Source organism: Fundulus heteroclitus, unplaced genomic scaffold (genome assembly GCF_011125445.2).
Source record: "Fundulus heteroclitus isolate FHET01 unplaced genomic scaffold, MU-UCD_Fhet_4.1 scaffold_148, whole genome shotgun sequence".
Taxonomy (NCBI): domain Eukaryota; kingdom Metazoa; phylum Chordata; class Actinopteri; order Cyprinodontiformes; family Fundulidae; genus Fundulus; species Fundulus heteroclitus.
In genome coordinates, this window is record NW_023396560.1 from 64,860 (window position 1) to 91,076 (window position 26,217).

General features: G+C 38.3%; 1 protein-coding gene across 1 annotated transcript in view; it reads left to right on the plus strand.

Annotated features, from left to right (window-relative positions):
- The first annotated feature begins 8,162 nt into the window (after window positions 1-8,162).
- Window positions 8,163-26,217, plus strand: part of LOC110369387 (up-regulator of cell proliferation-like) — a 33,876-nt gene continuing 15,821 nt past the window's right edge. Inside the window, exon 1 of the mRNA XM_036129232.1 lies at window positions 8,163-8,484. The gene's annotated coding sequence lies outside the window, so the exon portion shown is untranslated. The remainder of the gene's footprint in view (window positions 8,485-26,217) is intronic.

Sequence of the window (26,217 nt, forward strand, 5' to 3'; positions counted from 1 at the left end):
CCAGCCTTCAGGCTAAACAGGTCCACCATCGTCCTCCTCCTTCAGCTGCTGCCCATCCAGAAGGTCCATGGATGGCCACAGGAGATAGAGGTGCTGGTGACCCTCTGCTGGCTGGCCTGTGGAGCATCCTATAGGGAAACAGCTAGCCAGTAAGATCTCTTACCTTCTTGTCCTTAAATAGAGCCAGCAATGACACACAATTGATAGATGATATTAATTGGATAGAAGATTAAGACATATCAGCATATTACCTAAATTACAAGTTAATTTTATATTTGGTACAGGCCTCAAGTGGAGGCACGCTACAACAGGCACCACGCCAGGGCTGATAAACATCATTGAGCTTGTTATTGGTGGTCTGAAGACACGGTGGCGTTTCATCTTCTTAAGGGTGCTGGAGGTCCGCCTCACGTTTGCTGAAGACAGGGAGCTGCTCCAGCTGGATGCATGTTTAAGTGAACATGACTACACCTGACCTAATGTAGATCAGTTGGAGTCTTGTTCACATGCTGCTTCATTTCTTTTGTTTTCACCACCTGGAAAAATACATAAAATAATGCGCAAATTAATTTCCATTCCACCAATTATTTTTAATTGTAAGTTTATAGGCATTGTCTGTTTGTATAAGATCTTAATGAGTTATTTAATTGTTTTAAACCATGTTAGTAACTGTTAATAATTTGTTGAATATATTACACCTTCATTCTGTTCCAAAGATAAAACATTTGTATAAAATAAATGTCTGTTTTTTCGTATACTATTATTACTATTATTTTCTTTCCCTCTTTCTCCTCTCAATTATCCGTGTCCTGACTCAGAATAAACTCACTTAGATAGGAAAACATTTGTAGATTTTATTTATTTATTTTATATGCTGCTGCCGTCCTAGGGAGACATTTACAATTTATTCCAGCAAGTATTGAGTTAATAAAGCAACACACGTCAGTCAGATAAACACAAAACAAATAAATCATAACCAGCGGTATTATGCACACTACTTTTTTTTAAAATTACGCACTAACTCTGTAAACAGGCCACATAGAGAAAACTTAAAAGGATATTGTTCTCGCCTCAAACGATCTTAAAACGTACTTTTGAACAACAACAGCAGCAGAAAAGGGATTTTTTTACTTACCGCTGTGAGCTCTGTTTGCGCCGTCTCGAATCAAGCTGCGGCCGCGGTGCATTCTGGGCAAGCGGACAGTCTGAAGAACGCACAAGTCTGCTCTGATGCATGCTCGATAAAGAGGGCGGGCGAGAACAACATCCGGGGAATTCGGCGCGTTCTCGATTTGGCGTTCTCAGCATTGGAACAGTGCTCGGGCTGAGGCTGATGACGTGTCACGAGTACACGAGCACACGAGAACGCTCAAGAACGCATATTGAGAAACGGCCACAATAGGGTAGTTCACGTGTGACGTCCCGCGTGACGTCAGCGCTACATCCGGGTCCCGCTGGTAGGCAGAAAACAGTACTGTTCTCGTCTACTACATGACAAAACGGGTGATTTAGAGCGTACTTTTAGTTAGTTTATTTTTGTAATCTAAGCAATGCCTACGACTTGTTGTGCTCCCGGTTGCACAGAGAGGCATGCGTCAGAGCGTCCGCCATCTTAAATGTGGCAAATCGGCAGTTACTCAGTCACTTAAACAGTATCAGAGGGACTTTAATCTCTGAATATACTTTGTATTCGTAGTATTTCTTTTTTGTAATATTACAAGTTTATTTTCGTATCCCTTTAGCTTCATTCTCCTGAATTTATTCTCCTAAAGAATAAAAATAATTAAAATAATCTAACCTGGTCCTATTACTCCAGGAGTGAAATAATTCTGCAAACTGTGATTATTCTGGAAATGTTCCCCCTTAATTCTCATAATATGATGTTTTTATCATAACATTATCACTTTTGTGTTTGTTAGTTTATTTTTACTTTAGGACTTTTTTTTCCTCATATTATTAATTTTAACTCTTTAATACTCACCCAAAAAGTCTGTTCCTAAAGGTTCACATGTGACACAGGTTTATGAAATAATGAAGACCACAATGTTTAGATTTAATAAATTTATCCTTATATTCATAACACATAAACACACACACATACATACATACATACATACATACACATATATATACATATATATATATATATATATATATATATATATATATATATATATATATATATATATATATGCGTGTGTGTGTGTATTTATTGCAGCACAGGAGTGAGGCATCTTTTCTGATTCACGTTCACAATAACAGAACTCGACTTTTTTCTGCCACATACAATATGGCGGTGACGTTGACGTGCGAACCTGCGCCCTATGACACGTCTACGTATGTCCGCGTCTACCATGTCTATGGTTCCAATGCTGAGAATATGGCAAGCCGTTTTAACATAAATTCGGTTTCGTCTGAATATCCGTAATTACATTCCAGATATCTTAAAATGCATTTTGACTAGACAAAACTACATTTTGACTATCCGGAATGGTAATTTAAGATATCTTTATTTACATTCTGACTAGGAAGAATAATAATTCAAGATATCTTCAATTACATTTTGACTAGTCAAAATCCCTTTCAAGATATCTCAAATTACGTCACCGGATTCGTCATTGAAAGCGTCACACATCCGTAGACGTAATTTAAGATATCTCGAACGTAATTATGACTAGTCAGAATTACAATTTAAGATATCTGAAATAAGACATTGCGTGTAAGCCCCTTATTGGCTGTAAGCTGCCCAAAGCTGCCTGAACATTCAATGGCGCTGGCTGTTTTCGACAAAATTGTAAGAAAATGCCACAATATAGAAAGAGCTTTTTAAGTATGGGATATGCAGAGAGGGCGAAAATAGTATACTTGAAGAATGCTTAAGAAATTTGCAAAGAATTTCGGATTTACTTGCTGCCGACGCACACAATGCACTGAAAAACGGCTAGCTGAAAGCGCTGCTGTCGACTCATGTCCAAGCTGGAAATAAGGAATATTCCTCAGCCCGGACCAGTTCTGTTAATAACCAGATGCAGTTTTTATACTGTGGTAAAGCATCTGCCTCTTGGGAATTATGGTAAAGCCAGCTAGCTCTTGATTTTCACATGCGAGACGGCACAAAGCATTACAGCACCCTCCTTTAGCTCCTCTGAAAACAAAAGCGCACGCCTCCGGTTCCTGTGTGATGAAATATGGCAAGCCGTTTCGTAATTCAAGATATCAGTAACGTCATTTTGACTAGTCAGAATGTCAATTTAAGATATCTTAAATGGAAAAGCTGAATAATTCAAGATATCTCTAATTCATTTAGAGATATCTTAAAAGGAATTTTGACTAGTCAAAATTACAATTCAAGATATCTTAAAAGGAATTTTGACTAGTCAAAATTACAATTCAAGATATCTTAAATTTATTTTTTACTAGTCAAAACTGCATTTCGCCTATCCAAAAATACATTTAAGATATCTTGAATTATGGTGGCATTTGAGATATCTTTAATTAGAATTATGACTAGTCAAAACTCAATTTAAGATATCTTGAATTGTAATTTTGACTAGTCGTAATTTAATTGTAGATATCTGAAATGGGTATTTCAGATAGTCAGTAATTCATTCGAGATATCTTGAATTGACGTCTCCATACAACTCAATGGAAAATCTGATGTCATTTCGACTAGTCAGAATGTAATTAGAGATATCTCGAATAGGTATTTTGACTAGTCAAAATACAATTCGAGATATCTTAAATTGCTAAAACGTCTAGTCATAAAACAATTTGAGATATCTCGAACGTAAGGGCGGTAAAACCGAATTTATGTTAAAACGGCTTGCCATACTGAGAACGCCAAATCGAGAACGCGCCGAATTCCCCGGATGTTGTTCTCGCCCGCCCTCTTTATCGAGCAAGCATCAGAGCTATGGCAAGCCGTTTTAACATAAATTCGGTTTTACCGCCCTTACGTTCGAGATATCTCAAATTGTTTTATGACTAGACGTTTTAGCAATTTAAGATATCTCTAATTGTATTTTGACTAGTCAAAATACCTATTCCAGATATCTCTAATTACATTCTGACTAGTCGAAATGACATCAGATTTTCCATTGAGTTGTATGGAGACGTCAATTCAAGATATCTCGAATGAATTACTGACTATCTGAAATACCCATTTCAGATATCTACAATTAAATTACGACTAGTCAAAATTACAATTCAAGATATCTTAAATTGAGTTTTGACTAGTCATAATTCTAATTAAAGATATCTCAAATGCCACCATAATTCAAGATATCTTAAATGTATTTTTGGATAGGCGAAATGCAGTTTTGACTAGTAAAAAACAAATTTAAGATATCTTGAATTGTAATTTTGACTAGTCAAAATTCCTTTTAAGATATCTTGAATTGTAATTTTGACTAGTCAAAATTCCTTTTAAGATATCTCTAAATGAATTAGAGATATCTTGAATTATTCAGCTTTTCCATTTAAGATATCTTAAATTGACATTCTGACTAGTCAAAATGACGTTACTGATATCTTGAATTACGAAACGGCTTGCCATATATCATCACACAGGAACCGGAGGCGTGCGCTTTTGTTTTCAGAGAAGCTAAAGGAGGGTGCTGTAATGCTTTGTGCCGTCTCGCATGTGAAAATCAAGAGCTAGCTGGCTTTACCATAATTCCCAAGAGGCAGATGCTTTACCACAGTATAAAAACTGCATCTGGTTATTAACAGAACTGGTCCGGGCTGAGGAATATTCCTTATTTCCAGCTTGGACATGAGTCGACAGTAGCGCTTTCAGCTAGCCGTTTTTCAGTGCATTGTGTGCGTCGGCAGCAAGTAAATCCGAAATTCTTTGCAAATTTCTTAAGCATTCTTCAAGTATACTATTTTCGCCCTCTCTGCATATCCCATACTTAAAAAGCTCTTTCTATATTGTGGCATTTTCTTACAATTTTGTCGAAAACAGCCAGCGCCATTGAATGTTCAGGCAGCTTTGGGCAGCTTACAGCCAATAAGGGGCTTACACGCAATGTCTTATTTCAGATATCTTAAATTGTAATTCTGACTAGTCATAATTACGTTCGAGATATCTTAAATTACATCTACGGATGTGTGACGCTTTCAATGACGAATCCGGTGACGTAATTTGAGATATCTTGAAAGGAATTTTGACTAGTCAAAATGTAATTGAAGATATCTTGAATTATTATTCTTCCTAGTCAGAATGTAAATAAAGATATCTTAAATTACCATTCCGGATAGTCAAAATGTAGTTTTGTCTAGTCAAAATGCAATTTAAGATATCTGGAATGTAATTACGGATAGTCAGACGAAACCGAATTTATGTTAAAACGGCTTGCCATATCAGAGCAGACTTGTGCGTTCTTCAGACTGACCGCTTGCCCAGAATGCACCGCGGCCGCAGCTTGACTCGAGACGGCGCAAACAGAGCTCACAGCGGTAAGTAAAAAATTCCCTTTTCTGCTGCTGTTGTTGTTCAAAAGTACGTTTTCAGATCGTTTGAGGCGAGAACATTATACTTTTAAGCTTTCCTATGGGGCCTGTTTACAGAGTTAGTGCGTAATTAAAAGAAGTAGTGTGCATAATATCGCTGGTTATGATTTATTTGTTTTGTGTTTATCTGACTGACGTGTGTTGCTTTATTAACTCAATACTTGCTGGAATAAATTATAAATGTCTCCCTAGGACGGCAGCAGCATATAAAATAAATAAATAAATAAATTCTATAAATGTTTTTCCTATCTAAGTGAGTTTCTTCTGAGTCAGGGCACGAATAATTGAGAGGAGAAAGAGGGAAAGAAAATAATAGTAATAATAGTATATGAAAAAACAGACATTTATTTTATACAAATGTTTAATCTTTGGAAAAGAATGAAGGTGTAATATATTCAACACATTATTAACAGTTACTAACATGGTTTAAAACAAAGAAATAACTCCTATTAAGATCTCATACAAATAGACAATGCTTATAAACTTACAATTAAAAATAGTTGGAATGGAAATTAATTTACTCATTATTTTATGTATTTTTACAGGTGGTGAAAACAAAATGAAATGAAGCAGCATGTGAACATGACTAGAACTGATCTACATTAGGTCAGGTGTAGTCATGTTCACTTAAACATGCAGCCAGCTGGAGCAGCTCCCTCTCTTCAGCCGCTGGATGGTCATCCTCCTCTGGGTCGACCTCCTCATCTAGCTGATCACCTGCTGCTATACTAATACTGTGGAGGATGCAGCAGAGGGCGATTACTTTTGGGCAAACGTCGGGCGGACCTCCAGCGCCCTTAAGAAGATGAAACGCCACCGTGTCTTCAGACCACCAATAACAAGCTCAATGATGTTTATCAGCCCTGGCGTGGTGTCTGTTGTAGCATGCCTCCACTTGACCTGTACCAAATATAAAATTAACTTGTAATTTAGGTAATATGCTGATATGTCTTAATCTTCTATCCAATTAATATAATCTATCTATCAATTGTGTGTCATTGCTGGCTCTATTTAAGGACAAGAAGGTAAGAGATCTTACTGGCAAGCTGTTTCCCTATAGGATGCTCCACAGGCCAGCCAGCAGAGGGTCACCAGCACCTCTATCTCCTGTGGCCATCCATGGACCTTCTGGATGGGCAGCAGCTGAAGGAGGAGGACGATGGTGGCCCTGTTTAGCCTGAAGGCTGGTTTCAGGTCCCCTTCATTAAAAAAATATTTGGAGGATTGGCACAGAGGTGTTTATCCTCACATATTTTGTTTCTGTTTCTTACTGTAAATAAAAAATGCCAAATGTTACCAGAATTGTTTTTTTTTTTTCAATTCTTACCTTTTCACAATATAAAACTATAACTGCTTAACATGCAGATTATTATAGTTCTCAAGAAAGAAAAGGTAAAATGTATAGTAAATGTAACAAATGGCTTCCCTTCTCTGGTATTTTTACCATTTCACTGAAAAAATGGGCTGAACTAACTGCACATAATTTATAGATTAATCACTGTAAAGGTGGACAGTCAAAAATGTTTTTTTTTCCCTTTCTTAATGATCAATGCTGTGAAGGTCAGGAGGTGCAATAAAGTAGCTTAACCCTATTGTTATTAATGTTAAAACTGGGTCTTCATTTTTATTAATATAGGAAAAATAGTCACAATTTCAACCTGATCACGTTTTTAATACCATCCTCAATGTTTTTTTAAAAGATAAAAGTAGAAAATAGGCTGTCAATCTTAAAATGCCTACCAGTTGGCAATAGATGGGTGAGCAAAGCCTGCCTTCTGAGCCTCCTCTGCCGCATCAATTTTCTCCTTGCTCGGGTTTGCCTCCTCAACTGCATCACCTCCTCTTCAGCCTGCTGGTAAAGCTGACCAACGACCGAAGCAACAGCAATATTGCTCGTATCGCTCATTTTGCTTCTACAAAGTGCTGATTTTTAAAGAAGATTCAATCGCCTCTGCAACTACAACAATTACAACTCCCCACAAAGAAATTCACGCTATTGCTGGTTTTATACCCACAGTTCTGTAATTATTTTAGATATTTTTTATACTTTTTAGAAATTAATTTAAATAAAAAACGTTTTCAATAGGATATGATGGTGTAGTGTATAAATAGTTTTGAACGTTAAAGGAATGCTCAAGAGCTGCGGGTGTGATGACGTCACGAGTATACTTCTGTTCCAATACACAATACGTGCTACGTGCTCGCGTTCTCGTCAAGTCCGATCTTCCTGTGTTCTTACCGAGAACAGACTTGACGAGAACGCGAGTCCGTACTCGCGTTCTCGTGAATTGAGAAACGGCCAAGAAAAAAATCTGCGACTTCTGAACAACAGTCAGACGTTTCCTATATCACACCTTCAAAATAAAGTACTCTGTAACAGAGCCCTTTTTTAGGTAAATACACCCTGAGCTCATCTAATAGAAATGATATAGGTCTACTGTAACTCTCTGATATTATAAAATAAAGTCGTCTGCTTCTCTATTTCTTTTACGTGAGTTGGAATAACTCGTCATAAGCAGATATTGGTTTAACATTTTTGCATTGTTATAGTAAGTATATAGTAACAAACTGAATTTGAAATGTTCATAGCTAAACTAGGGCTTTTAATCTGAAAATACAGATGCCTGCGTTGGTAACTGACTGTCACGTAGGCCTATGTCCGTGTTTCTTCACGGAAATTCGTGAAATTGAAAGTAATTAATTTACAGCATACATTTTTTTTTCTGGGGTGAGTTGAACAAAATCATAGTTTTTTCTGTAATTTGTCTGCGTTTGGAGATAAGGGGAGCTAACCGTGGGACCCATCAGAACTGGTGGGGTTTAGAAGTACTTTCTCCGTAACTTTACCACAGAGTTTAGTGTTAAAATGGTGGAGGAGCAGATGGAAGTCGCGTGATGGTGGACGTCCGGTGCAGATCCAGTCTGCGTGGAGCGGAGTGACTTTGAGCACTCAGCGTTGGGTGGAAATCAGTAAGTAAAGCTCTGCCTTAATTTTATGAAAGAATTCCAGGGTGGCGGTGAGAAGAGGCACACATTCATACGATTTGAGTAACACCTACTGAATTTTGCTCAATCCATAACCTACGGTAATTTTACATGAAATTAGAAATCTACTACACAAAATGTGTTAAGTACATAAAGCCATAGAAAAAGTTTAATTCGTCAGGCAGTCTCTCTGCCCAACAGTTAAAAGCTCTGTTCAAACAGGACAGGAAAAAATATTTCCATCCTTAATTATAAGATGAATTTTGTCATAAAAATAATCTTGTACTAAGAATTTGTTTTATTAGAATGTTAACATTATCGATTGAGATTTTAGCGCCCTCTGGTGTACACATCCTAAACAAGCGAAGACCTCGTCATCATGGATAAGATAAGATAGGCTTTATTGATCTCACATTGGAGAAATTCACTTGACACATCGGCTCAGTAATCAATAATAACCAAAAGAAGGTGCCACAAGTAGGAAAATGTGCATCAGTTATATACAGTGTGTCCTCATATATACAGTGGATAAAAAAAAAAGAATAAAAATACAAAAAGAAATAGAAATAAGGCAGAGGATGTGTTATGTACATTCACGGTGACTTATATACATGTGTATTGACATATATTCAGGTGGTAATAGCAGCAGTGGTCACTTCTTTCAGGATTATTGCACAGGTTATATCACAGTGTATTAAATAGAATTGCACATTAGTTATTGCACATTAGTTATTACAGTTATAGTTACAGTTATAGTGCAGAATTGTATAATCTGATAGCAGCAGGGATGAATGACATGCGGTAGCACTTCTTTTTACAGATTTCTTATAGTAGCCACTTTGTTTATTTTTTTTACCAAAACCGAACAGGGATTAGAACAAAGAACACATAACCAAGCCAAGGCATAAATTATTAATATAAATTTATTAAGTACAAAATACACAAATACACATGCAAAACAAATAAATGATTAAAAACACCTGAAGAATATTCAAAATCAAATACATTTCTACTCCTATATGTGTTTATAGCTGTTTTTTATGTACTTTAAGAACACTTTTATTTCCCTAACCACAACTGGGAAACCTTTTTGCTATTAAAAAAACGATGTGTTTTTATATATTTTTGTTGTTTCATTTTCAGAATATGCCTTATTTAGGCATATACAAAGATATACAAAAAGAAACCCCCAACCGAAAAAAGGATAAAAAAGTAAGAAAAACGAAATATTGCCTACCAGAAGTTATTCTGTTTGCGCATGCTCAAATGAGCTAATGGAACGGATCGTGCTACCGGTACAGAACGGGTAGTGACAGGGACAACAGAGTAGTTGGACTACACTGCCCTGTTTCAGTTCAGTTCAGTTCAGTTCAGTTTATTCGAACAACAAAACAATATAAGATGTGTAAATACAACACAACACAATGAATACATAAACAATAATAAATTGTTCGAAAAGGAATGGGACGAAGTATAAACTTTTAAGTTTCCCATCCCTAATGATTCAAGTGACCTAAGTTGCTCATTTAACTAATTACATTCACTCTTCCATATTAATCTACCTGTTTTTTATCTTTCCTCGTCTACATATTTATCCAAAAGTAATTTTTTGTACCTTCTCTTAAACAAATTTATGTTCACACTCTGCTTTAAACACGGCTTTAAACTATTCCATAACTTCACTCCACTACTTGATATAGTCATTCTTTTCATCGTTGTTCGTACCGTCTTCGTTCTGAATACTGCATCTCCTCTAAAGTTATATTTTTCATCTCGTTCTTGAAACAATTCATTTATATTTTTAGCCACGAGTTTGTTTTTTTTACTTTATACATTACTTGCGCTGTCTTAAATTTTACCAGGTCTGTGAATTTTAATGTATATAGCTTTAAAAATAATCGATTGGTGTGCTCTCTAAATCCTACTTTGCATATTATTCTTATTGCTCTTTTTTGTAGTATACATATGGATTGTAATGTGCTCTTATAGATGTTGCCCCAAACTTCAACACAGTAAATCAAATATGGCAAGAACAATGAAAAATAAAGCATTTTTAGAGATTTTGGGTTCAATATATGACTCGCCTTACTAAGAATAGCACAGCATTTGGCAAGCTTATTTTTCACATAGCTTACATGTGGTTTCCAGCAGATCTTGTGGTCTAAAATCACACCAAGAAACTTTATTTCATTCACTTTTTTGATTTCTTTATTATCAATTAAAATGTTTCCATTAATCTCAGAATTCTTTCTTCCAAATATAATAAACTTTGTTTTGTCCAAATTAAGAGATAATTTATTTTTGTCAAACCAAATTTTAAATTTATTCATTTCTGTTGTAATTAGCTCCAAGATCTGCGGTAAACTTTCGCCCGAACAAAATACATTTGTGTCATCTGCAAATAAAATCAATGACAGTGCCCTTGAAACTTTACAGATGTCATTTATATAAATGATAAATAATTTGGGGCCCAGCCCTGAACCCTGTGGTACTCCACATGTAATTTCCAAGAGCTCTGATTTATGTTCCCCTATTTGAACAAATTGCTGTCTATTTCCTAAGTAGCTTCTTATCCAATCTAACCCAACTCCCCTTATCCCATACCTTTCTAGTTTGGTCAGCAATATGTTGTGGTCAATGGTATCAAAAGCCTTTTTTAAATCAATAAAACCCCCAACTGCCACTTTTTTATTGTCAAAGCAATCTGTGATTTCCTCCATGAGTTGTAGTAGTGCCTGGGATGTTGATCTGTTTGACCTGAAACCATATTAATTGTCAGTGTATATGTTATGTTTTTCCATAAAGATATCTAGTTTAGTGGTAAATAGTTTTTCAATTATTTTGGAAAATTGAGGGAGTAAAGAAACTGGCCTATAGTTTGTAAAATGGTGTCTGTTTCCGGTTTTGAACAGTGGAATAACTTTGGCTATTTTCATTTTGTCTGGAAATGTACCTGTTTTAAAGGACAGGTTACAAATGTAGGTTAGTGGTTTAATAATTTCTTCCATAACAATCTTAACAGTCTTCATATCTATTTCCATCCAGTCAGCAGAGGTTTTATTTTTGCAGTTTTGTATTATTTCTCTAACATCAGTCTCAGTCACTGCACCCAGAAAGATTGTGTATGGGTTCCTTTCCCCCATGTCTTCGCAGACAGATGTATTTGTCTCTGATATTTTTGACGCAAGCTCAGGTCCAACATTGACAAAGAACCTATTAAAACCATTTGCAACGTCAGTCATATCCTTTATAATTTTGTCCTTTTCAGTAAAATATTCCGGTAATTTTATTCCCTTTGACTCCTTTCTCACAATGCTGTTTAAGATAGTCCATATACCTTTAATATTATTTTTATTTCCTTCCAGCAATTTATTGTAGTATTCCCTCTTACAAGACCTCAATATATTAGTTAATTTATTTTTGTACCACTTGTATTTTGCTTCTGCTTCCACTGTCCTTTTTCTAAGAAAATGTCTATACAATGAGTTCTTCTTCATACACGCCCTCCTCAACCCCTCTGTCACCCATGGACTATTTATCTGTTTAATGCTTTTTTTTTAATTTCTTTACTGGGCAGTGCTTATTGTACGCCATATTAAACATATCCATAAATTTCTCATAGGCTGCATTTACATTTTCTTCGATGTACACAAGCTCCCAGTTTTGATGTAATAAATCTTGTTTTAAAGCCATCATGGCTCCCTCTGTTTTAATTCTTTTATATCTAAACCCATTAATTGCAAGCTTCTTTCTTCTATAATTGCAATTAAATCATGTAAAAATTGGTAAATGGTCAGATATGTCTGTAATTAATATACCACTTTCTGTGCTATTTTCCATGTAGTTTGTAAATATGTTGTCAATCAACTTGGCACTGTGACAAGTTAATCTTGTTGGTCTGGTAATGGTTGGATATAGACCCATGCTGTAGACTGTATTTATAAACTGTTCCGTCTTTCTATGTCCTGTATTCATGAGATTAATATTGAAATCTCCACAGATGAATAAAAGCGTCTGTGTCTTATTAAAGAAGTGCCCAAACCATTCAGTAAATAATTCAACATTTCCTCCCGGTGCTCTGTAAACACAACTGATAACAGCATTCTTCATTTTTTCTAAACCAATTTCAATTGTGACGCATTCCAGTAAGTCATCCACACATACCGTCATTTTGTCAACAATCTTAGCATTAAACTCATTTTTCACAAAAAATCCCACACCTCCACCAGTCTTATTGTTTCGATTCAGATGCACAAACTCATATCCTTCCATCCCAAAATCCGCCCCCCTTTCGTTGTTTATCCACGTTTCTGTTATTGCTATGACATCAAAGGGATGTACAACTTGACACACATAGTCCTTTATATTTACAAAGTTTCTATACAGGCTTCTGCTGTTAATGTGTAGTACTGATAATTTCCCGTCCTGCTTTATTTGATTGTATTGTTTGTCGGTGTAGTAACGACAGTCACTGTTGATGTGAGTGTAGAAGTTGTTGTCGGGATCTATATCCTGTTCCATATTTAGTTGGGTATGCTCTGTGTATTGAAATTGGTGTAGGCCTAACTCCGTAATGTCCTGTAAATTATGAAGGTGTGACATACTGGCCTCCGCCAAATCTTCCTTTATGCTTGTCATGTAGGTGTAGTCTTTGCGTTACCTTACGGTAGCTCCCAAGACGTTCCTCATTCAAACTTTCTCAACTCCTCCATACTCCTTACTTGAACAACTTTAGCCTCTTCCGGAGCCCCATTTAACTTGATGAATATCTTGCCGTTTACAGTCCACGTTTGTTGTATTTTCTTCAGTTTTTTAAGGAATCTCGCTTGTTTGGCTATTTCCGCATTTTCCTTGGAAATAGGTTCTAACATGAGACAAAAATAAATGGAACTTTCATATTGAATTAACTTAATTGGTTTATTGTTGCTAGGGCGTAGTCTACTCCGGGTGCGGACTGCATTACATGAATGCACTTTTAGTTTAGACATTACAGTCCAGTCAGGCAGTCTTGTTGATAGCTCGGGGGACCTATCAGGTATTGACACACATAGACATAATATAAGAGTAGACGCGTCGTTGAGCGGGTTCTGCCTATGCTGCGAATGCGTCAGAGCGTCCGCCATGTTAAATGTGGCAAATCTGCAGTTACTCAGTCACTGCCATAATGATGATGATGGCGGCGGCGGCAACAACAGCAGGAGCGTATCATTTTGACAATGCCTCTTCTCGGACAAAACCTGATGTCTATAACACTACCTGCGGTAAAGTGATTGTGGAAGATGAGTTTTTACATTTTATCTCTGTTAAGATAAAAACACTGCCGCATGATGACATTGTTTTGTTGGCTACAAACAATTTTTCATCTGACTGGATTGAAGAATCCAAACGACTCCTATATGAACTGTGCCCAACCAAGCAGCGTAACATCAAACATAAGGGAGCGCAGAAAGACGTAAATAATGTAAAGGACTGTTTGAAGTTGTTAAACGAGCGTGGTGAGAATATTCCCCGTTTTGTTTCGCACTACCTGGACGACCTTCCACCTGTTGGTTTCGGCAACATTGATGCCTCGGCCCTGCTTGGTAGAATGGAGCGTCTAAGCCAGGAAGTCTCTGTACTAAGAGGAGCTATGGAAGCTCAGGCTTCTGTGAGTGAAAATCTTGGACGAGCGACGGTGGATCTGGAGCGCCGGCTGACGAATATTGAACCACCACCTCATGAATCCAGTCGGGCTAATGAACCCGTGCATGGATCGACGCAGGCTGAGGCGGAATTGGAAGAGCTACGTGGGAAAGACGCTAAACCGCAGCAACCAGAAGACGCCTCCAATCAACAAGTCCTGTCTCCGGCTTGGAGTACTGTTTTGAGGAAAGGGAAGCAGAAGCCCCAGAAACCCTTGAAGGGAGCAGTATCATTGGAACATGGAACACAAAACCGTCAAAAGCGGGAGCAGCGCAAAGGAGGAATTATTGGCACTGACATAGCGGCTAATATCCCAGTGGTTAGAACCAAGCTGGTAAGTGTCTTTGCTACGAAATTCTCTCCCGACCTTGATGTTGATACTCTGAGTGCCTACCTAACTGAGAAACTGGGCAAATCGGTGACATGCAGGAAGATAGATTCGATGCGTAACCGATTTAGCTCGTTTCATATAACTGCAGAGTGCTCGGAAGTTGCTGAAATATACGATCCTAAACTCTGGCCATTGGGTGTGTATGTGCGTCGCTACTTTGAGGCGCGCAGACCAAAAAACGACAGCATCCGTTTGGCTCATATGTCAGAGACTGGTAGACTGCAGCAAGACAACGTACCTGCATCTGTAACACCGCAGATGAGCAACGGCCACGCAGATCCCGATAAATAAATGACTGGTATTAATATTGTGACATATAATGCGCGAGGTCTGCGTGTTGGACACAGTGAAACAGACAGAGCGCGTCGCCTTGTGGTGGACAAATTACTGGAGACTTGTGATATACTGTGTGTGCAGGAGACATTCTTAGCTAAACAGGACCTGGAGAAGTTGAATTGCATACACAAAGAATTTTACGGCGCTGGTGAATCCACTACCGACCTTAGCACCAGAATAATTCGGGGAAGGATAGCCGGTGGTGTTGCAATATTATGGCACAAAAAATATGATCAACTGGTTGAGGTGATTAGACTGGGTGTGGATTGGGCCATAGGGCTAAAATTTACTTGTGGAGACAAACTTTTTATTGTTTTAAACATATACACACCTTATGAATGTCCTCAAAACGAAGACGAATTTCTTAATAGATTGGCTTTTATTATGTCTTTTATGCAAGATAATCAATCTACTTGTTTTTTTATTGTGGGGGACTTAAATGCAGATGTTACAGATAAACATTCTACATTTGCTTCGCATTTAATGCAATTCTGTCACAGTAATGCCTTAATTCTTTCTAGTAAGGCACTTTTGCCTAGCAACAGTTACACCTATATTAGTGAATCATGGCATACAACTTCCTGGTTAGATCATTGTATCTGTTCAGCTGATGCTCATGATTCCATTCTGGGAATTTGTGTCAATTATGACCTCGCCACTACTGACCATATACCATTCTCCTTATGTGTAAACATGAATTGCATACCTTCTGTTTTGCCTGTAGACTATAATATAAGTACAGGAAAAATAGCATGGGATAACTTGACTGAAAAAGATCTATCAGATTATTGCTATCGAACTAATGATATGTTCAGCAATATATATTTACCAAAGGGAGCAATCTCATGTCGTGATATGAATTGTAAAGACCCTCAACATGGTATTGAGTTATGTACTCTGTATGAGAATGTTGTGAAATCCCTTCTTATCTCAAGTAAGCCACTGCATAAAACCATCTCGCATAGCACCAAGCCGGGTTGGAACGACTATGTAAAAGAACATCATGCAGAGGCCAGAAGGGCTCTTAAAGCATGGGCTGACGCAGGTAAACAGAGACATGGTCCCTTGTTTGAATACAAAAAACAAGCAAATGCTAATTTTAAACATTCTTTAAGAATCATAAGGAGACATGAAAATACTATGAGGTCTGACTCTCTCGCTAGAAAGTTAGGAAATAATAATGTTAAGGACTTCTGGAAAGAAATAAAGAAAGTAAACAACTGTAAAACGTCACTTCCATCTACTATTGATGGTATTACTGGTGTAAAAGAAATCACTCAGTTATGGAAAGAGCACTACAGTGCGCTATTTAATTGTGTCAAAAGCGATATTCCTGACATAGGAAACATTCACAGTAATGAGAATGTGACTGTATCCCCACAAGAAATATATCATACAATTATGACACTGAAAGACAATAAGGCCTGTGGGATGGATAACATTTCCGTTGAGCATTTGAAAAATGCAAGTAAAAAACTCTGTGCATTACTCTCTATGTGTCTTACTAGCTGTCTAGTACATGGTCTGTTACCTAATTCAATGCTATCTGTCATTCTGGTACCTACCATTAAAGATAAAACGGGTAAGATTAGCTCCTTGGATAATTACCGACCCATAGCTTTAGCTAGTAGTTTATCGAAAGTTTTTGAAAGAGTCCTTCTAAATAGGCTGGAAGAGTTCTTTTTGACCTCTGAAAATCAATTCGGTTTTAAACCCAAACACGGTACAGACATGTGTATTTTTGTGCTACAGGAGATTTTAGATCTGTATAATTTGCACAACACTACAGTATTTATGTGTTTTATTGATGCTTCTAAAGCATTTGATCGTGTGAACCATCAAAAATTGTTTTGCAAGTTAGAAAACAGAGGTATACCCAAATATCTAATTAGAATAATGGCCTATTGGTATGGCCATCAACTAATGTATGTCAAATGGGGTAACTCATTGTCTGACTCGTTTAATGTTGGTAATGGAGTAAGGCAGGGAAGTATATTGTCCCCTTACCTTTTTAACATTTACATGGATGAACTATCAAGGCGCCTGAATTGTTGTAAAACAGGCTGTGTAGTTGGTGACCGCATAATCAATCACATAATGTATGCGGATGATTTGGTAGTCTTATGCCCATATAGTGCTGGCCTTCAACAATTACTAAGGGTCTGTTCCCAATATGGATGTGATTTTGATGTCAAATACAATGCTAAGAAAAGCAATATCATGATTGTTAGAAGTAGATCAGATAAGCATCTGATAACCCCTGACTTCTCTTTATCTGGCATTGTCCTCAATATACGCAATGAAATTAAATATCTGGGACATTACATAACTGATGACCTATTTGATGATCGTGACATTCGTAGGCAGTATTGCATGATATATGCTCAGGCTAATATTTTGAACAGAAAGTTTGGTATGTGTTCATCCTCTGTGAAGGTAGCTCTTTTTAAAGCTTTTTGCACTTCATTTTACACAGCCCATCTATGGCGAAGATATAAAAAAAGTAGCCTGCACAAACTTTATGTGGCATACAATGATGGCCTGAGGCTCCTACTTAAAGTGCCTAGATGGAGCAGTGCTAGCCACATGTTTGTACATACCGCTGTTCCCACATGTGCAGCTGCACTCAGGAATCTCATGTATAAATGTATGTGTAGATTATCTGTGTCATACAATAATATAATAGTAATTTTAGTGAACCCTGTTTTTAGTACAGTGAGATTTTTCTCAAGATTGTGGAAACATTGGCGTCATCATTTATTTGTGGCTCAGTGACTGTCATTTTATTCCTTGTTTGTCTTTTTCTTTTTTTTATCATTTGTTTTTTACTATGGACCTCTTTTGTGTCTGAAATAAAGATTGATTGATTGATTGATTGATTGACTTAAACAGTATCAGAGGGACTTTAATCTCAGATTATACTTTGTATTCGTAATATTTTTATTTTTGCAATATTACAAGTTTATTTTCGTGTCCCTTTATCTTGATTTCCCTGAATTTATTCTCCTAAAGAATAGAAATAGTTAAAATAATCTAACCTGGCCCTATTACTCCAGGAGTAAAATAATTCTTCAAACTGTGAACATTCTGGAAATGTTCCCTCTTAATTCTCATAATATGACGTTTTTCTCATAACATTACCACTTTTATGTTTTTTTTCTTTACTTTATTGTCCTAGGTCTTTTTTTCTTATATTAGTAACTTTACCTCTTTAATACTCCCCCACAAAAGTCTGTTCCTAAAGGTTCACATGTGACACGGTTTTATGAAATAATGAAGACCACAATGTTTAGATTTAACAAATTGATCCTTATATTCATAGCACATAAACACACACACATACATACATACACACACACACACACACACACACACACACACACACACACACACACACACACACACACATATATATATACAGGGCAGTCAAAATTAGCCGGTCAACGGTGGCAAATCGCCGTCTATAGCAGCTCCTGCCGCCACCTACTTTTCCCCGATTATACATCCCAAAAATCAGCTTAGCATCTGTCTCCACTGAGAGCAACATTAACGAGTGATTGGGTTCCTTGTTCCAACCGAGATGCTACTTTTCCGATCAAAACACAGACCGGTGTTATGCCGAAAAGTGCAATAAAACCGTGAAAGCCGACGTGAGTTTTGAAACTGCAAAGCTTTTTAAGCGGAAGATCAAACGTGCACAGCACCGCGTTCATAGACCAGTGTGATGCATTCACGAGCGTCAGAAAGCTATGGTGCATTCAGGAGCATGGGACATTTCAAACTTACAAGGAAAGAGGCATAAAACGGAATAGAACTTAACTCATACAATAATGTATTTATCCAGAAACAGCGTGGGCTTTCTTACAATACTGAATGCTCTATAATTGTATTTCTGATATTTTTTGATTATGCACACCTGTTAGCTTTTTATTCTGAAAAATCTATAATATTACAGCAGCAAATTATCAAAGTTTTTCAGGGGATGCATTTTGTGTTCGTCTCTAGAATCCTCGCCGATGATATATCGTGTGTGTGATGAGTGCAAGTGAAATTAAAGTGATAAGAGATTTCGAAAAGAGCGATATGACTGAAATACATTCAAAATGTGAATTTAATTTCAAATTCCAACCCTGTATTTTTATCATAAAAATTCGACTTTGTTCGTGAATTAATGTTACGATCGTTTTTAGAACAGAACTGTGAATAATAATATTAAGATGAATAGACCTCACCTAATCTGATCTGTTTTATGTGGTGCTGATAATTCAAATTAAACAACTTTTATGCAAATGGAGATTACCTTACCTTGTTAAAACATGATGATAACATCATTTGAAAAAATAATGTTTTAAGAATAATGATAAAAAAGAAATGTTTTTGAAGAATTGATCATTCACATTTTTTGCCTTTTATTGAATTTGAAACATGCACTCTGACTCTATTGTTTAAATAATCACCTGTTTTGAAAGCTTCCAAAATATATCAGGGAGAGTCTATTTTTCAAAATTCTCTCCTCCGGGGCTCGAGCACCGGCATAAGTGCACCCTCCTACTTGATAGTGTGCGGCCTGCTACTTTAAAAAAGTTTGACTGCCCTGTATATATATATATATATATATATATATATATATATATATATATATATATATATATATATATATATATATATATATATATATACACACACACACACACACACACACAAAATGACACAGCTATTTATTTGGCTTATTTATAATACTTGAAAATCTATATATGCACATCTATGTCTAAATAAAGTAGTCTGTACTGTATGCAAGCTAAAAACCTTGAAAAGGAATGGTCTTGCACAGCTTTTTCCTAGTGTTGCAACTCTGCAGCTTTAGTGTCCAGTTTTGCAACATGGTGAAGCCTTAGTTTATAGAAGGCAGATACAAGTAGTGAAATCAGCCCAAATACATTTCCATGCAGCACAGGAATGAGGCATCTTCTCTGATCCACGTTCACTGCAACAGAACTTAACTTTTTCTGCCACATACAATATGGCAGTGACGTTGACGTGCGAACCTGCTCCCAACCTGTGTCAACATGTTTATGTTGACACATATGGGAGTGGCTTTGTTGCTAATCGAAGTCGTACTTATACATTTTAACAGATTTTTGAGCACATTGTACCACATAAAATCGGTCAGTAAGCACAACGGTAATCATATAGAAAGGCGCACCGGATTGTAAGGTGCATCATCGATATTTGAGAAAATTTAAGTATTTTAAGTGTGCATTATAGTCCGAAAAATACGGTTCTTATTTTCAATGATCCCCAATAAACCATCTTTTGCCTGGTTTAAAGCTCTGGACTTCTCCATCTCTAAATGTCTTTTGAAAGATAAACTCCCCCATATGAGCTTAAAGACGCTACAGAAGACTAAAGATAAAGGAGGACTGGATCTGCATAACTTTCATCACTACTTCTTAGCAAACAGGTTACAATATATCTCAAAATTATTAAAACATAGTCCCTTAGATGAGCCCTGGCTAGATCCTGAATGTAAAACTTGATGATATCAAGATCTTTGGTTTGCCATTTACTAGCTCAAATATGAAATGGCTTGCATGCTTTAAAAATATCAACATCAGCTCTTCTCTGAAGGCATGGTGGGACTTTCTTAAAATGACAGAGTCATAGCTTATCTCATGCAGCCATAAACTCATCTGGAATAATCCTGACATCCTACAAAAAAAATAATATGATAAACTTTCCACACTGGAAGAATAAAAGTATTTAATACCTAGAACATATATTTGAAGGAACTGAGTTTATCACATTTGATAAATTAAATTTAGAATATGGTACTGATAAAAAAAATATTTTAGCACATTAAAGGTGGTTTACAAATAACAATAAATGTATTAGAGTTCCTGGATCCAAGCCCCCCAAAACTACTGTCTAAATTATACAGGACACTGTCTAAACTAGATGATTTTATATATCTTCCTATTATGAAATGGGATCCTCACACAGACATTAAGTAGGATCCATTGTGTACACCCATTAAAGGGCGTGCACAGTATGATATCAGTTTTCCGTTCATCACATTGGTGGAGAGGATACTATAATGCAGACGTGTCTTAGCCGACTCAGTGTCCTGAGTCCGTTTATCTGTAATCTCCATGGTAATTTCAATCTGAAAAACTCACACAGAAAGAAAAGGCAATTAGAAGAATTTTATTGATACAATATTTTAAGAGTTTGGCGCCCAGACCTCGGCAGGAAAAATTCACGCTGAATTATACTTCAATATGCATAAGCAGGCGTATGAGAATAAGGATATTTCCCCCCAGGTCTGAAACTGGTGGTGTGGAGTGGAGATAAATAAAGTTTGTTCAGTCCATATGCTGAACTGTTTAGGCTAGATGTCCAACTTGATAAACACAGGTTTGCATGAACTGCCCATGATGAGCAAGCATGAAGCGACTGTGGAGAGGAAAAATTCCCCTTTGGGAAGAAACATCTGGCAGAACCAGGCTCAACATGGCGGTCTTCTGCCGGACCGTTTTAAGGAGTGACTGGGAATTCCATAAGAGTCCAGGAGGAATTACACTCTGATAGGGACGAGGTTGAAGGAGGACCGTAGGAAAGCCAGGCGAAGCTTGCTACGATGGTGGAGAAGGGGATGGAGGTGGGTTGAAACCGGGTCAACAGAGTCCAAACCGGACACGGCGCAGCCACCGCTTGCTCGCTGAGGAGAAGGCCGAGACGAGGATGTGAAGTTCTTTTTAAGATGAACCCAGGATGCTGATTGGCTTCGAGGAGGAGCAGTTCAAAACTGATTGGCTTGCGTCGGAGGCGGATGAGTCCCTGATTGATGGAGGTAGGCAATAGAGTTTCTTCAGTCTGAATTTTCGCTTAAGCTGCATTTCAATCTGAAAAGCTCACACAGAAAGAAAAGGCAATTAGAAGAATTTTATTGATACAATATTTTAAGAGTTTGGCGCTCAGACCTCGGCAGGAAAAATTCACGCTGAATTATACTTCAATATGCATAAGCAGGCGTATGAGAATAGGGATATTTCCCCCCAAAAATTGCAGAGGTCGAGGCCGATGCGTCTGTATGGTCGAAAGACTATGAGACTTGGATTAAACTAAAAACAGAGACAAGTAGGATGAGCTATAGAGGAAAAGTGCTGTGAAGGCAAAGAGCTGCAAAGGCTTACCAAACAGGGCCGGTTGCCGCGAAGGCCTACCAAAGTTGAGTGAGATGAATGGGAGGTGTATGGTAAGGTGCATGAATAGAGATGGTCGGTCTCAGGATGATACTTGGAACTGAAAGGCTTGCAAAGGGGAATGTCTGAAGCGAAATACGACATTAGTGCAATGGTTCTTGCGCTTGCCGAAAAGCAGGCCGAGAGATGATTTGGAGTTGCTGTTTAAGGTGAACACTGGATGATGATTGGCTTCGAGGAGGTGTGGCTCGAAGCGAATGCTCCATCGGAGGCGGACAAGCCTCTGATTGAATGGAAGTAAGCAAGAGTTCTTCGGATGTATTGCCGCCTTTAGCATCATTTCAAACTAAAGACTCACAAAGAGAAAAGAGATAGGAATTTATTGATACAATAGTTTAAACTTTGGCGCTCGGACCTCGGCAGGAACATAAACAGTGATTTATACTTTAACGTAGATAAGCAGATGTATGAGAATAGGGAAATTACCCCCCAAAAAATGCCGAGGTCCAGGCCAGAGCGTCAGCAAGTTCAGAAGGCAGAGAGAAGGAGAAGGATGAGTAATAAAGGAGAAAAGATGTAAAAGCTTAGCAAAGAGGGCCATTGCCACAAAGGCTTACCAAAATTAAACAAGATGAATGGAAAGATGAGGTGAGGTTGATGGTGAGGTGAATGGTCAGTTTTGGGCTGATGCACGTGATGAATGAATAATCATGGCAGGGAGCAAGGCGGGAAGCATGCAGGGGACATGGGAGGGAACACACAGGGAGCATGGCCGGAAATATGGCAGGGAACACACAGGAACATGGCAGAGAATGCAGAGAACGCAGGGGGTATGGCAGAGAACGCAGGGGGTATGGCAGGGAGCGCAGGGAACATGGCAGGGAGCATAGAAGGGAACATGGCAGGGCAGGCCGCATGGCAGGGAAGAGGGCGTTGCAGGGAGCATAGAAGGAAACACATGGCAAGGAGCATAGAAGGAAACACATGGCAAGGAGCATAGAAGGAAACACATGGCAAGGAGCATGGAAGGAAACACATGGCAAGGAGCATGGAAGGAAACACATGGCAAGGAGCATGGAAGGAAACACATGGCAAGGAGCATAGAAGGAAACACATGGCAAGGAGCATGGAAGGAAACACATGGCAAGGAGCATAGAAGGAAACACATGGCAAGGAGCATGGAAGGAAACACATGGCAAGGAGCATGGAAGGAAACATGGCAAAAGAGTATGGCAGGGAAGGCCGCATGGCGGGAAATATGGCAGGGAGCATGGCAAGAAACACACAGGGAGCATGCAGGAAGCATAGAAGGGAACATTGCAGGAAGCATGCAAGGAGTATGCAGGGAACGTAGTGGGGAACATGGCAGGGAACATGAATAAATGAATGACCATGAAAGAATGAACAGAATAACAGGACGCCTGCATGGCGGGACGCCTGGATGACAGGATAAATAACAGAGGATGCTTAGGGATGATGCACATAAATGAATGAGTGACCAGGAGGGAATGAACAGGACAGGACGCGGGCTTAATGAGACTTGAATGAGATTTGAATCCACCACCAGTATTCACAGTTAGATTACCTTGAAGATGAGCATTAGGCGGCTAAGATGAATGAAAGGTCAGAGCAGATATGTGAGGCATGCTGATGATAGCCATCACCCAGCGATTGGCTCCACAAGCGTCTGCTGTTGCGCAGCTCACATCCTGAATGCTGAAATAACTCTAGATGAAAGGCCACAAGATTAACGGTTTCTTGGACAATTTCGCGAATCTGCGAACCAACTGTTTTTAGAATCCCCCAAAACTTACGGATGCACATCCGTAAAATTTAACGCATCTACAGACAAAAGACATCATTATAGAAAGTATATTTCAAATCCGGACGAGAAGCAAGCCAGACCAGAAGGAAAGTTCAGAACGGCAACTCTTAAACAGAGTATCCTGTTCAAGGAGGGAAGGAAACGAAATTAGTGAGCTCAAGCTGCCTGGAAATAAAACGTGACTCTTAAAATGATGCACCTGCGAGATTGAGGTGACCGAGCGAGGAGAGCAGCTGACGCTCAGAAATAACTGATATGAGAATGAAACTGATATCGAGAATTCGAGAGCTTGTCTGCAGGCAAAAGCCATCATGGAACTAGGTTAAGATCAATACGTAGAACTCAATTGCAGGATGACAGGTTTAGTTTGAGAAAAACAACTAGGAATAGTGAAAAGAATATCTATAAGAAGAAAACATACAGAAAATGAAGGACCATTAAACACGGGTAACACTTCTTAAGACATAATCGATAATGTTTGCTTAGCTCATAAATGCGTAGAATGCCAAACGCATACCAAATGCTGTTATGAATCGATTAGCTTATACCATGTTGTTTGGATGAATTTAATTCAGATTCTGCACTGCATCCTGCTAACTGATGATCTCATTGCTTAGTAGCTTCAGTTAGCCTCACGCCTGCAGAGAGGATCCGTAATTGAAAATAGTATCAACCAGACAACAGCACCTTCAGTGATGCTCTCCGGATATTCATCTTGAATGAATTCTTGAACCTAAAAGAAGAAATAGACAATCCCTAAATACATGAGCAAGTTGCTGTTAAAGATCGCCCAATTCTCAAACCGTCCCGACGTCGGGTCCCACCTGACATTCAGATAATACCTACGAACAAAAACCTTAAATAACTTTAACATGTATAATTTCACAACACCTGAAGAATTGATTGGCAAAACATTGAAATGACAAGAGTGACAGAAGTGGCCTGATCAGCATAAATGAGAAGTCTGAACCCAATACAGACCAGTCCAAGCGGATGCCAAATTGCACCAGAGTTGCAGTGGTTTAATAACGATTGGTATCAATTGCTGAATTTAAAATGCACTTCATACTCCAACCAGTAGGTGGCAGCAATGCCACCACAAGCCCGGTGGCTACCGGCAACACCAGAAGAAGAAAACTAAAACAAACAGTAAAATGAAATACGTTCGCCTGAATAGAGGACGAACATGGGTGAATACATATTACCTGAGCTGGCTCCGAACGCATTAGCGAGTGAATGAGAGAGTAGATCCAGCTGAAAAGTTGCGGCCGGGACGAGCGGCAAGGTGGTGCCGCAAAGCCGATGAAAAACAGAGGAGGTCCCGGATGAGTCGGCGGATCCGCGAACCAAGAGCCAGCCCCACCGGATCAGTTTAAGAAAGACCCCGGCGCGCTATGAAGCGAAGCTGACCGGAACTTAGGCAGAGTTGGGACGCGTCTGCGTCGCTTGCGAGTTCATTGCGCCAGGAATCGGAGCTGACGAAAACAGAGGTAGGAAAGGAAGATGTGCAGCTAGACGGTATTCCTATGGCAGGAGGAATTCAGGATAAGTTATTATCTCTTGAAACCGGGTCAAGAGAGTCCAAACCGGACACGGCGCAGCCACCGCTTGCTCGCTGTACAGAAGGCCAAGATGAGGATGTGGAGTTCTTTTTAAGATGAACCCAGGATGCTGATTGGCTTCGAGGAGGAGCAGTTCAAAGCTGATTGGCTTGCGTCAGAGGCGGATGAGTCTCTGATTGATGGAGGTAGGCAATAGAGTTTCTTCAGTCTGAATTTTCGCTTAAGCTGCATCTCTGAAGTCTCATAATCAGTCTTGCAGTTCTTTTTGTATCCCCCACTAAGTGAAGAAGCCAATCAACAGAGCCCAGAGAGATCAATCTGATGCGGAGGCAGATGCTGTCTCAAGACTAATATAAACCAATAATAGACTAGAAACCTGAGATAAATTTGTGTGCAATCTTGCACATGGAGTACTTTGCAATGCCGAAAAGGTTTTAACTTGTTGCAAATCCATTGTGTCATGGATGTCCAGCCTTAAGGGCCTTTCATACAGGATGCAATATGCGCATATTTTTCTGTACGTGTGTAGCCAAGTACAATATTGGACTTCCAACCTACATCAAATAAATTAGCCAACAGTAACAAAACAGATGAAATTAATCATTACAACTCAGACCCCTGAATAAATAAAAAATATTTTCATATTACGGTAATTTAATATTCAAAATTTTGTATGAATTTTTCTATGGACTGAAAATTTCTTTTTTCTTCTGTTAACCT